Source organism: Podarcis pityusensis (assembly GCF_964106645.2).
Source record: "Podarcis pityusensis genome assembly, chromosome: 10".
NCBI lineage: Eukaryota > Metazoa > Chordata > Lepidosauria > Squamata > Lacertidae > Podarcis > Podarcis pityusensis.
Window position 1 is genome coordinate 33,172,626 of NC_138035.1, and position 13,445 is coordinate 33,186,070.

Below are 13,445 nucleotides of genomic sequence, written 5' to 3' on the forward strand. Positions count from 1 at the left end.
GGGAACTTCTATCGTAAGTTCATCCGAAACTTTGCCCACCTGACGGCGCCCATTACGGACTGTCTCAGCAGTAAGAAGAAGTTCGTTTGGACTGAGGAGGCGGAGCGAGCATTTGAGGAACTAAAAAGGGCCTTCGCCTCGGAACAACAACTCCTGCATGTGGATTTACAAAAACCGATGAGAGTGGAAACTGACGCATCAGACAGAGCGATTGGGGCGGTGCTTCTGCAGCCAGGGAAGGAGGAGTCAGAGTGGAGACCGTGTGCCTTTTTTTCGCGAAAGCTGAACAAATCCGAGAGGAACTACACGGTGTATGACCGAGAACTACTAGCCATTCATGAGGCGTTCCGGAGATGGAGGCACCTGCTAATTGGCGCACAACATAAGGTGCAAGTGTGCACTGACCACAAGAACCTAGAGTATTGGAGGACGGCACGAGTGCTCAACCAACGGCAAGTGAGATGGGCCCAGGAGTTCTCCAAATTTAACTTTGAGATTTGTTACGTGCCAGGCCCAGAGAACATTAGGGCGGACGCTCTCTCACGCAAACCTGAATATTTGGAGGAGGAGGGAGCACCCGAAGAGAGACATGTCATTCCAGAGGACCGCTGGGTGTGTGGGGCGGCATTGGTGGGACAAAGAGAACTGGTAGAGGAAACAGAGAATGATGAATACGCCCAGAATAAGCTCAGAGGTCTTAGGGGTGAGGGAGAGGAACCAGGGGGTTTCGAGGAAAGAAATGGAGCTTTGTATTACAAAGGGGCACTGTATATCCCTGAAGGAGACTTAAGGGGGAGGGTACTCAAGCAGTTGCACGACAGCCCCACGGCGGGGCATTTTGGACAACACAAAACCATGTGGTTGGTCACCAGGGAATTTTGGTGGCCTAAGGTGAGGGAAGATGTACGGGAGTATGTAAGAGGGTGTGAGCAATGCCAGCGAGCCAAAGGGGAGAGGCGGGCACCGGCGGGGCTATTAGAACCCTTACCAACCCCAGAACGACCTTGGGAGGCAGTGTCGATAGATTTTATGACTGATCTGCCGAAGTCCAAGGGGAAAACAGCCATCATGGTGGTGGTAGACCTACTAACAAAGATGTGCCACTTTGTAGCCTGCTCGCATGCAGTCACGGCGGAAGAGACAGCGAAGTTATTTGTAGAACACATTTTTAGGTTGCACGGAGTGCCATTGAGGGTGGTCTCAGACCGAGGAAAACAATTTACGTCCAGGTTCTGGAGGAAGCTCATGAGCTTACTGCAGGTGGAGGTCAACTTTTCGACTGCCCGGCACCCTGAAACCAACGGGCAGGCGGAAAGAGCAAACGGGGTCCTCCAGCAATACCTGAGGTGTTATGTCAATGACAGAGAGAATGACTGGGTAGAAAAGTTGGCGCTGGCGGAATTTGCCTACAACAATGCCGAGAATGTGTCCACAGGGATGAGCCCCTTCTTGGCTAATTATGGGTGTCATCCCAGGGCTTTCCCAGGGGGAGAAGGGGAGAGATGGGGTGTCCCGGCAGCCGAGCATTTTGTAGAAGAAATGGAAGCAATCCATCGTCAGCTCCAACTCAACTTAGAAAGGGCGAAGGAAGAATACAAGAGGCAGGCAGACAAGAACCGAAGGGAAGGTGAAACCATAAGGGTGGGAGATAGGGTGTGGCTGTCAACCCAAGGGTTGCCGTTCAAAGGAGGTTGTAAGAAATTAAGACCCAGGAGATTGGGTCCCTTTGAGGTCATTCAACAGGTCAACCCAGTGGCTTTCAGGCTCCGGTTACCCAACCACATGAAACTGCACCCAGTATTTCACAGGTCGTTACTGTCACCGTATGAGGGGGGACGAGAAGGGATGGCCACTCGGGGACCGGTCATAGAAGAAAGGGAATGCAGCAGCCATGTGGCAGAAATCCTCGACGCCAGATGGAAGGGGGATCAGGTGGAGTATTTGGTAGCGTGGGAAGGAGAACCGGAGTCAGAAAACACTTGGGTAATGGCAGAAGATATCAATGACGAGGTATTGATAGAAACGTTCCATCAAAGGTTCCCAAGGAAACCTCAGCCTGTGGAGAGGTTCCGGAGGGAATACTTTGGGACCACCGATGAGGAGGAGGAGTTGGAAGGATTCTCGGAATCGGAAGGGGAAGGGGAGATGGACTCTGAGGAGGAGGAGTACTTCGAGACCAGGAACCGCAACAGGTGGAGAGAAGTGTTCGGGACATCGGAAGATGAAGGAAGTTCATTCCGGGGTTTTGCCTCCTCACCGCCCGTAGAGGAGGGGGCGAGAGGGGATGAAGGGGGCCCTGGAGGGGAGGTGGATGTCAGGGAACTGCCATCGGAAGGAAGGGAAGTGAAAGGGCTCACACAGGTTGGGAGAGACTCAGCAGCTGAAGAGGGAACCAGTAGGGGGAGAGGAGCTGGGCTGAGGGAAAGGGAGCTGGAGGGATGGCTCAGAGACACTTCCAGCGAAAACAGTGGGGAGGTTTCAGGACCTCCTGTAGGGACACCCACTCCTCGCCGGAAACTGTCACGCAGAGAGTCCAGAAGACGTGTTTCCGTTAAGGAGCTTTTATGTTGGAAGCGATTCCGAAAGCAACCACTGTCGGAATCTGCCAGCGACTGACGGAGCCATGTTTAAGGGGCTCCGTTACAGACAGAGGTTTGCAAACTTGACCAAACTCTGAGGGACTAGGATTTTACACACAAGCAGCTCATCGTCCCATCACAATTACAGACCAAGTTTACTACTGAATAGCCATGAGCCACCCTCAGCAAGGGCTTGTTCAATGGCCTGGGGCACCTGAGAGCTTATTTGGTGGTGTTATCCTGATCCAAAAAACCTTGTTTACATTGGCATGGAATTCTGGTAGGATTTAGTCATGCCGCATTGCATTATTCTCTCTCATGCTACTCTGTGTATGTATGTGCAGTGAATTGTAAATTCCACCCACTTCTGAATGCTCAATATCACGATTGTGCTGCCATTTATTTCAGCGCTACTGTTTACTTTGCCAAAAATCCAGGGGTTGTTTTTTTACCTTTGAGATATTGGCTTGTAAAGATACAGAATTTCTCTCCCAATAAGGTGTCTCATTTACCAAGAGAGAAAAAAGATATTAATTTCAAAACTGTCTGGAGACTTTTTGCTCAATACTTCTATCCCATAGTTTACAGCAGCTTTTGCAAATAAGATCATATGCATACAGTTAATCCACTGCCACACTGCAAATAAACTGGCATTATTAAGGCATTACATACTCCACACATCCAAAAAACCCCAGTCGATGCAAGTAATAAGACACTGTGCAGCAGAGAGTAAAGAAGGCTACCATGGGATATCCTGTCATGGTCACAAAAACAGGAAAGTGTTTCCAAAGGTCTACACAGTGGAAAAAATGATGAAAAATCACTAACAACTTTGAAATTGGCTTTAAACTGAAATGGTAAGATGATTTTAAGGAAATGAAAAGACAAAAGACCACATGCAAGGTTGCAACTCAACTGTATACTTATCTATTCCAGGTTAAAGGAGGTAAATTAAGATTCCCCTAATTACCTAGCTTGTTTGCTCACTAGGGCTGGGTGATATATTGATATATCGTCCAAAACTGATTTGAAGTTCACATCATGATAATTGTTTCGTAATATTTGAGCTGGCAATATATTGTGAATCACAATGTGTGTAAGGGCTAGGCGATACCTGGTTTTCAATATCATGATACCTTATCAGCTAAACACTGCAACATTATCACCCCTAAACCTCACAATATCACCAGCTAAAAACTGCAATGTTATCAGCAGCTAAACACTGCAAGCTACCACAATGTCTGAAATAAGGATGGAACTACACAGAGGCAGACAGAACAATGTCCAGGGAACTGCTACTACTTAGGCGTCTAAAACAGATAAATGACAATATTATCAATAATCACACACTCAGTTACACGACTGGAGGCAGCGGCAAGGCCTCACAGCAGTGACAAGGAGTGTTGGCAGCAGCCTGCAAGGCTTTGCGGAGGTGATGACAAGTGACAACAGTAATGGCATTGGCCTGCGAGGCCTCGCAGTGGCAACAGGATTTGGCGACAGGATTTGACAGCAGAAGCAGCGGTGGCCTACGAGTCCTTGTGGCAGAAGCCTGCAGGGACTCATGGCAGTGGTAGCAGGTGACGGCAGTAGCAGCATCCTGTGAGACCTTGTGATGGCAATGGGAGATGGCAGTAATACTAGTGGCAGCCTGCAAGACCTCATGGCAACACAAGCAATGGGGCTTGCGAGGCCTTGCCATGGTGGCAAGAAGTGGCGGTGGCCTGCGAGGCCTCTTGTAGGTAGTGGGAGGTGGTGGGAGAAGCTGTGGCAGCCTGCCTCAGCAAGGTCTCACAGGCCATGTCTGCTTCTACAACCATCTCCTGCTGCCACCACAAGGTCTCACAGGCCACCGCTACTGCCACCACCATGACAAGGCCTTGCAGGCTGTTGCCACTTTTGCCACTGCCACAAGGCCTTGCAGGCCACTACTACTGCTGCCAAGACGACAAGGTTTTGCAGGCTGCTGATTATTATGGCACTGTTGCCAGGCTGCCACTGCTCCCCCCTCCCCCACCATTGTTCATTCTGCCGCAGCCATGCTGCTGCTGCTGCCACCGCTTAGCAAGCCCGCTGGCAGTGTGGCAGTCCCAGATTATTTGTATTCACTATGACTCATTAGCATCCTTTGGCCTGAATACCACCATTTGGTAGCCAGGCCCAAACCCAAAAGTCTCATTTGGATGCATTTTGGCTTGCCTGCTGCTGAAAGTGACCATGAGGTGATTGATAATCAGTTTTAGACCCTTAAGTAGTAGCAGTTGCCAGGACATTGTCCTGTTCGCCTCTGCATAGTTCCTTCCTTATTTCAGAAATCGTGATATATCAATATATTGCAATGTTTAGCTGGTTATATATCATGATGTTGAAAAAGTTATTGCCTGGCCCTATTGCTCACATTTAGCTGTTTTCAGCTTCAGAATACCCACTTGATCATAGAAACAGAGTGATGAAGGGGGGCTGTTATCTGAGGTTACCTGATCAAGCATACAATTACTAAAAGTCCATCTCATGCTTAGAAGTTTGGGTTTGCCCTTTCTATTGCACTAAAAAGAAAGAAACATTTCTGATGTTTTCGTAAGCCAAATTAGGGCAGACTGTATAACATTCTGTGATGTTTGTTTCTTTTACTTGTCTCTGTTGCTTTAAGATTGAAAACCCAGCTATTCAGTTCCATTAGCTTTCAGACAGCAGGTGCTCAGCTAGCTGATTTAGCAGCAGCCACTGTGAATTGTTGGATGCGATTTACTGACTGCAGTTCCCTACACCCCTCGATGCCACTTAAGGGACAGCAAAATAGGGTCGGAGGGAAATCTACAAGTGAGGAGATGGAGATACAGGGAAAATCTGGATGGGGAGTTATTAGATTAGCAAATGAGCCATACTTCTGCCTCTTTTTATCTCCAGACTTCCAGGAGACACATGTCACCAGTCATTTTCTACTGACCTGCACTTCCCTTTTTTAAACAGGAGTTACATAAGCAAGGCCAGGAGACCCTACCAATGGATCAGCTTCAAACTCTTTGCTAACAGGTTTTATGTGAATCTTTATATAGACACTCAGGAATCAATTCAGTGCCTTTTCTATTAAACTCAGCAGCTCAGATTTGACAGGCAACCCAAAAGAAGGAACTGAGTTATGATACGCGTAGCAGAGCTTGATGTATTTTAGTGTATATGTTTTTCCAGAACCCAAAGGAGTTGCTATAGCAGCTGTGGAGCATGAGACTTTGAAATGTTGATCTACAAGGTGGCAAGAGACGAGGCTTTGCTGCATTTGTGCCTTAGTGTATAACTGTAAAAAGTAGGTCTTCGAGGGGCTGAAAGTCTGTTTCAAAACATTTTGGTTTATGCTTCATTCCATTTGAAATTCAGGTCTCATCCATGTTAACAGAATGTAACTGAAGAGTAAAGCGGCAACTTCAGGGAAGATTGGAAGAGGAGAAGAATTTTAATTGCATCTGATTTTAAAAGCTTCTGCTTCCATATTTCTCTAGTTTAAATATGACCGACATAAATATTTTAATGAAGAAGCCTTAAGATTTCTGTTGCCTCAGTAATCAGTGAACAGCCACCTCACACACCATACCGCAACAAGTGCATGTTAGCCAATTCATATAAGTACAGCAGGCCTCTGCTTCCAGTTTCAGTGCCCTGGTATATAGGCACCTGTAATAATGTGTATGCCATGCACACACATTCCCTTTTGGTATGTATACGCTATATTGGGTTATAACCTTTTGAGCCTGAGAACTGCATTCCTTTCAAGGCAACCTTCTGGGGGACATATACCAGTGGGGGGTGAAGACAGAGGCAAGAGTGGGCAGAGCAACTAATGATCATCAATCTTTATTACAGCCCAAGACCAGATAACAAAAATAGCAATAAAAACACATGTAGAGCAACTAATGTCCATTTTATCTCTCTATGGTAGGCTTGTTTCAACACACATGGACATCCCCTCTCTGTCCTCCATTCAGACAGAGTTACTATCACTGTTCAAGGACACACTCCACCTAGGCAAACTACTAAAGGGGGGTGAAAAACATGGCCAATGAGCAGCTTGGCTTGGGAGAGGAAGCCTTGTAGGAGGTGTGGTGTCAGCAGAGACCAAGCACTAGATGGGAACATCTGAAGGTTCTCTACACCAAAGGTTCCTCACCTCTGCACTCTGTGAAGTGATCCCTGAAGCTCACAATAACTATCAATCCATCCTTCCAGCAATCTAAACAAATACTAGGCAAGGTTAAGTCTTATATACACTTTGCATTATAAATATCCCCAACAAAAAATATCTATTTCATACCTTATCCTCTGTGAAGAAGGGAAAAGTCCTTTGAGGATCATTGTCAAAACAGAGGCAGAGAAGTCACTAAAAGAAAATAAGAAAGAACTTTTATGAGAGAGTTAATGCAAACTGTTAAGATGTGTCTATCGGATTAAAAATACCTAAGCACCAGCAGAGGTTACATCTTTCTATTATTTCATATATTTTAATCTACTAGCCATGCAGTTCACTGTGCAGCCTCAGGCCAGTCACTCTCTCCCCTAGCCCCCTTCACTGGGTTATTCCGAGGATGAAATGGAGGCACTCCCATGCACTCTGAGCATCTTAAAGGAAAGATGGGGTTGGAGAATGAAAAAGAATGACAAGCAGATCCAAGCTCAGACCACAGCTCACTAGATGGCCTTAGGCAAGTCACTATCGCTACTACCAGATTTGAGAACTGATGAAAAATTATAAAGCATATTGTACATTTAAAGAGTGTTGCAGGAAATGCAAATAGAAGTATGCTATGAAATCCAAACCAAATCGTATCCGATATCTTCCTCCTTATGCAAAATATATACAGTAGTCATGAAAAAGAGCTGTCACTCAGCCAACATAAAAGAAGGTCCCTTCCCTGAGATATGGAGCGTGTCACCTTGATTAAGCCCAGCGTTACTTGAATCAAGAGCCCCTTCATTATATGGTGAAGGCACAGGCAGCTGCATAAGAGCTGCTTATGCCAGATCAGACGAAGAGTCTCACAGTCCCACACTGTCTCCCATCCTTGCTTAGGGCAGCTCACCAATAGAGCAAGATGGGGGTAGCTGTCCCTTGTGGCTTGCTCCCAGCATCTGAGGTACACTGAATATGGATGTTGCATTTATCTCTGGCAGCTAATAGCCATTGATTTACCAGCTAAACCTGAGAGAACAAAAACATTCTGGCAAATAAATACCCACCTTGAACATCAGCTGCTGGGAAAGAGAAGCAACTGGATTCCTCCTTGCCAGCTCCTGACATTCGCATTATGCCTGGGTTCCTCCCCTCCTCCTTCCATGGATGTTTAGGAAGCACTTAAAAACCAGCTACCCTCACTTCATTATCACCCGGCTTGGAAGAGGATTGTTTTGTTTTTAATATGTGATCAATATCACTTCCCTTCCAAATCATATCGCCTTCCACCCAAGCTGTCAGCAAGTCAACAAGGGCTGACCTCTTCTGGCAGCTCTATTTAATCAGACCCTGAGAGGGAGCGAGAAAGAGACAGACAGACAGACAGACAGAGCCTGCCGTTGTTTGCACTTTCTCTCTGTCTCCCTTCTCTTTCCCTGACATGAGTTACGCAGCATTTCATTCTACAAAAGCCAATCTGATTCTCACTGTGCAAATTTCTCCACGGCGTCGCTCTGTCAGGGCATTTCAGCTCTGACCCGCAAATCTTCCCACATAACTCTTTCAGTGTATCTCTCGCTCAGCCTGGCACGTCTCCTGCCATGCTGCTCCCCTGGATTCCACAGTTCTATCAATACACTCTCAGGCATGACTGCAAGATTGCAATGCCCTGTTCTCGATTCTCTCCCAAGTTCGGTCAACTTCCTCCCCCTGGAGTAATAAGGTCTGCATCGCAAGATTTGTTTCAAAGAGTGTCCTCACGGGAAAAATTCCGACCACCAGGCTAATTTCATTTTCCACCTAAACAGTGTTTTAGCTGAAGAGGCAAGGACTGCACAGTGAATTCTAAACCACTGTTTACACAAATAAATGTAACCCCCTGCCTAGACTATATTAAATGTGTCATCTCTGTCTCCTTTCTACCACTCAATTATGAAGTGGGGGATTATTTTCTTCCAAAAATATGCAGGAACTATTCTAGAAAACGGATATATTCTCTCCTGGCACAAACATTGTAGTCTGAGGCAGACTCTCCCCTGATTTTCTTAGCCCATGGAACGTTCTAGAAGAGAGCTATGGAAGTGGGTATAGGAACTTCCGAAATATCACCTATTTGGCTTCCTAACATGGTGCCCAATTTCTCCCACCAAGATTTTCAAAAGCAAGTTCCTGTTAGCAATTCTCGCTTGGCTAAGAAAACTAAATGTATGTGCCATACTAAGAACTTTGATGTGCCCCTTATATTAGATGGATAAACAAATGAAGCTACCGGTATATACATTAATATAGCAAGAATATCTACTATTTCCCCCCTAACAAGGAGGAAAAGAATCATGGCACAGAAAAGCAGTATTTAATCAAGTCTCTTTACCTCAAGCACAGCCTCCCACTGCCTCCCACAGAGAGCAACCTGCAGCTCCCGCTGTCATTAAAAGACACTAAGATATTAAACAAGAATTAAGCCTAGAGAAGCATGCTGGTAGAAATATACAAACGGAGAGAGGGTGAAAGTGGAAAGAAAGGTTCCCCTCACCCCTGAATTATCCATAGTAAATACACAACGTTAAATAACCTGCTGGTGGGGGCTTTTTGGAAGGGTCAGGGAGAAATCTGTGCCTCCCTTAATAGGTCCATAGCAGGGGTAGGCAACCTAAGGCCCGGGGGCCGGATGTGGCTCATTCGCCTTCAAAATCCGGCTCGTGGACGGTCCGGGAATCAGCATGTTTTTACATGAGTAGAATGTGTCCTTTTATTTAAAAGGCACCTCTGGATTATTTGTGGAGCATAGGAATTCGTTCATTCCCCCCACCAAAATATAGTCCAGCCCACCACATGGTCTGAGGGACTGTGGACCGGCCTACGGCTGAAAAAGATTGCTGACCCCTGGTCCATAGCCTTGCTCTGTGGCCTGGCTTTTGATATCTGCGTTTCCTAGCCTGATTCTTGTACTGCATAGGCCCTTGCCAAACCCAGACGTGCAAACATTGTTTCTCTTTCCTTTCCAAATACAACTCTCTCTATCGATAATAGAGGGGAACAGCGGGGGTCACTGTGTGCCTAGATTTTGGCATTTAAGGAGTCAATTTGCAGTTCTTGGCTTCCCAGGAATTAAGAGATCTGAAGGTTCTGCAAGGCCCTGTGTTTTTCTTTTAATCCTCCAGAGATCACCACCAGATACTGGCTTTAATTCACTTAGTTGTTTTGACAGACCTGTACCCCATTGGGTGACCATCCCAAATCTCTCAGCTTAATCCTGCATACCTAAAAATCCCTGGGAGGGATATTTCCACTTCTTAAGCCATGTGACCCCCATGGGGAGTAGAGCTACACCCATGGGTACTGACCTTGGACTTGCAGATTACAACTCAGTACTCTTCACTCTCGCCCACCTCTAATTTCAAGCTGAACAAATTAAAAACAAAAGGTACTCCTCCAAAGGAAACCTAGCTACAGACTTTTGTGCAGTTCTTATATGAAGTTTCTCTTCAAAGGGGCCTTGAACTTGAAAAGCTTTGCAGGAGAGACAGTATAAAAGGAATAACATTTCTTTAACCCCCCAGGGTGCTTCCACACCAGGCATTTAGTGAGAAACTGCAATGCTTCATGCACTCACATCTCAGTATGCCAAGAGCATTTCCTGGGCCCAGTATATTGTATGTGGTTTGGGGGCCCTGCACACAAACACCCACCCACCCATACACCCCCTGGCAATAACTGTTGCTTATGTAAGCACGTATATTAGCATAGTCTACCTCACAGGGCCGTTGCAAAGATAAAAGGGGGAGGGGAGGTCACGGTACACAATCTTGAGCTCCTGGAGGAAAAGGAAAATGCAAATATACATAGACAGATAGTCATTCACAGATCCTGTAAAGAAAAATAAGCATGCCAGAAAAGTAGCCCCACCACCACTTCAACTGCAATGGGTCATATTCCTGATTATTACTATTATTATTAATTACCCGCCCTTCACCCTAAAGTGGATTACAACAGGGTGGATTACAACATTAAAACATATATTGAAAACAGTGTAAAACAACCTACACACAAACAAGGTGGATCCTAAAAATATACACTTCAAGTGCCAGGGTAAAGATGTGTGTCTTCAGCGAAAGACAAAACAAAACAAAAAGGTTTGCCAACCCTGATCAATGACAACAAGCAAAACAATACTCTAAGTATGTACAGTTTCATAACTCTGGTGTCTGTACTACCAGCTCTCAGCCTAGTTTACATCATAGGGTTATTGTGAAAATAAAAAGAGAAGGGGAAAACAATGTATACAGCCCCGAGTTCCTAAGAGGAAAAGCAAGATGCAAACATGAAACAACAACAAGCAAGAGATACCCTAAAGCAGCGGTTCTCAACCTGTGGGTCCCCAGATGTTGTTGGACTACAACTCCCATAACCCCTAGCTAGCAAGGCCAGAGCTCAGGGATGATGGGAGTTGTAGTCCAACAACATCTGGGGACCCACAGGTTGAGAGCCGCTGCCCTAAAGCATGTGCGGTTTTTACAACTCTCAGCACGCACACCCATGAACAATACTTTTGCCATTCTTGATAAACAAAAAAGTATCCTTATGTTAAAATACAGTCTGTAGGATTTTTAACTTGCTGCAGCTGCAAGGTGTTTGATAATTTTATGGTTGTATCTGCAAGTTCATTTTGTATTTCTGTTTTCATGGTTACTTTATATTAATAAATAACAGCCCCATGACAGGCAGTAGTTGCTGTGTGGGAGAAATGGAAAACTTGGGGTCTACAGACTTATGCAACTTTTCATTTTCATCCTTGCTGCAGCCTTTAGGAGCCTACAGTTACATAGGAACAAGTTTCCTTTTTCCCCCCTTTGTCCTTTTTGGTCTTCCGAGCAATCAGAGAGATGAGTAGCTGCTTCCAATCCCTTCTCAGAACACCTTATTAACTACAAGGCACCATGCCAAATCCCAAGACAGGGCAGCCTCAGATGCCATCCAGGAATTCATGCAAAGGCAGAAACGTGTTTGGTAGTAAACTAATACAGTACTACCGCCAGAAAAAGGCCAATGTCTGAAGAATTCTGGTTGACGGTAAATGGATACTATCAGAGGAAAATGATGGGATGTTGTACTTGTTTCTTTGTCAGGGGGATATGTGGACTGAAGGCTTGTTTTTTTATATTATTAATAGCACATAGCACCAGCAATGTAACAGGCATTAAGAGCTTAGCTATATCCCAATTCCGGAGACATGTTGGGTCTGGCTAATGACACAAATTTTAACTGTTGCAACAGGTTGTAGTCATGCAATTCTGTCTTTATTGCAATTTGCCTGTTGCAGTGGGTTCAGAGAGCTCATCTCACAAAACCAATGTCCCTCTGATTATGCATTTTCCTGCATACATGGAAATGCCTCCAGAGTAAAACCACAAGAGCCTACAGCTGACAAGAGCTTGTTCAGCAGGTAAAGAGAAATGGTCAACTGAGCAGCTACTATTATAAACACAGGAACCTGAACTGATGTAGGCAAAAGGAGAAATGCCATGCCAGAGGACAGGAATCTGACACCAATGATTAAAGCAAATCTCTAGGAAATGTTTCCCGACAGTGAAGTCTATTAGATTGATGCATAGGCTCCCAAGGGATACAGTGGAAATCCCATCTCTCTGCTCAATTGAAGAGAGGAAGTGAGCAGTAAAAATCGCAGTGCAGGATACTATGCAAAGAGCGAAATGGACAGTGCCTATCTGCTCAGATTTCAGTTAGCAGACTGTGGTCTGTATCCATACTAATTTTAAAAAGCATGGCAAGTCCATTATGAAGGTGGTAGTGAGTAGCTTTTATTGTTTATAATCCAGCGGCGTAGCGTGGGTTGTCAGCACCCGGGGCAAGGCAAGTAATTTGCGCCCCCTAACCCGGGGCAAGGCAAGTAATTTGCGCCCCCTAACCCCTAACCTGCCGCCGCTGCCAGCTTCTTCTTGCTGCTGCCTGGTCTGGTCTGGTGTGGTTCTCTCCCGCGCTCAGTGCTGCGCTGGGCGGCCGCTGCACTGTCCCTCCCCCAGATAGTCCCTCGCTCTCTCTCCGCACCGCACGCCTGGCACCCACCCCCTCCACAGTGGGCGGCAACCCAGCGGCTCGGATCGGATTCGCACAGCCAGCACTGCAGTGAGAGAGAGTGAGTGAGCCAGGTAGGGGCAGAGAGCTGCGAGTGCGAGCGCCCCCCCCAGATGTTGCGCCCGGTGCGGCCGGCCCCCCCCTGCACCCCCCACGCTACGCCACTGCTATAATCTGAGAAGTGATCAAAGACATGTGCCAAAATTATTTATAATTTGCTAGTGTCCATCTGTTGAAGAGAGGATAAGTGTTTGCCTCCATTCTTAGTTCACTGGTCATCAGTGCACAATATTAAAGACAGAAGGTTTTGAGTTTCTGTAACATACCGGTACTTAGCCCTAACATTAAATATAGATTCACACGTGCATGTTCATCACTTAATGACAGCAGAATCAAACAGAAGCCGCTCTGAAGCAAAGACAAAAATGAGTGAAAAATGGGATTGTGGTACAGTGGGGTACTGCCAAGTTTGTCAGCATATTTTTCCTCATGCCAGGTTTGGGATCACTCCTGGCCCCAACAGAACTTTATGCATAGAAAACTACAACTGTGTTTGGACATCACTATAAATTATTGTTTATTATAAACTATGGCTAATCATTATGAGAACA

At 45.9% G+C, this 13,445-nt stretch overlaps 1 protein-coding gene across 6 annotated transcripts in view; it reads right to left on the bottom strand.

The window, feature by feature from the left end:
- TCF20 (transcription factor 20) overlaps positions 1 to 13,445 on the bottom strand; it is a 200,220-nt gene that overhangs the window by 160,248 nt on the left and 26,527 nt on the right. For 4 of the 6 annotated variants that reach the window (XM_080971883.1, XM_080971882.1, XM_080971876.1 and 1 more), the window contains exon 2: positions 6,886 to 6,951. The gene's annotated coding sequence lies outside the window, so the exon portion shown is untranslated. Of the gene's footprint in view, positions 1 to 6,885; positions 6,952 to 7,808; positions 8,137 to 13,445 lie in introns of those variants that run through there. The other 2 variants (XM_080971884.1, XM_080971879.1) reach the window with 1 other exon arrangement.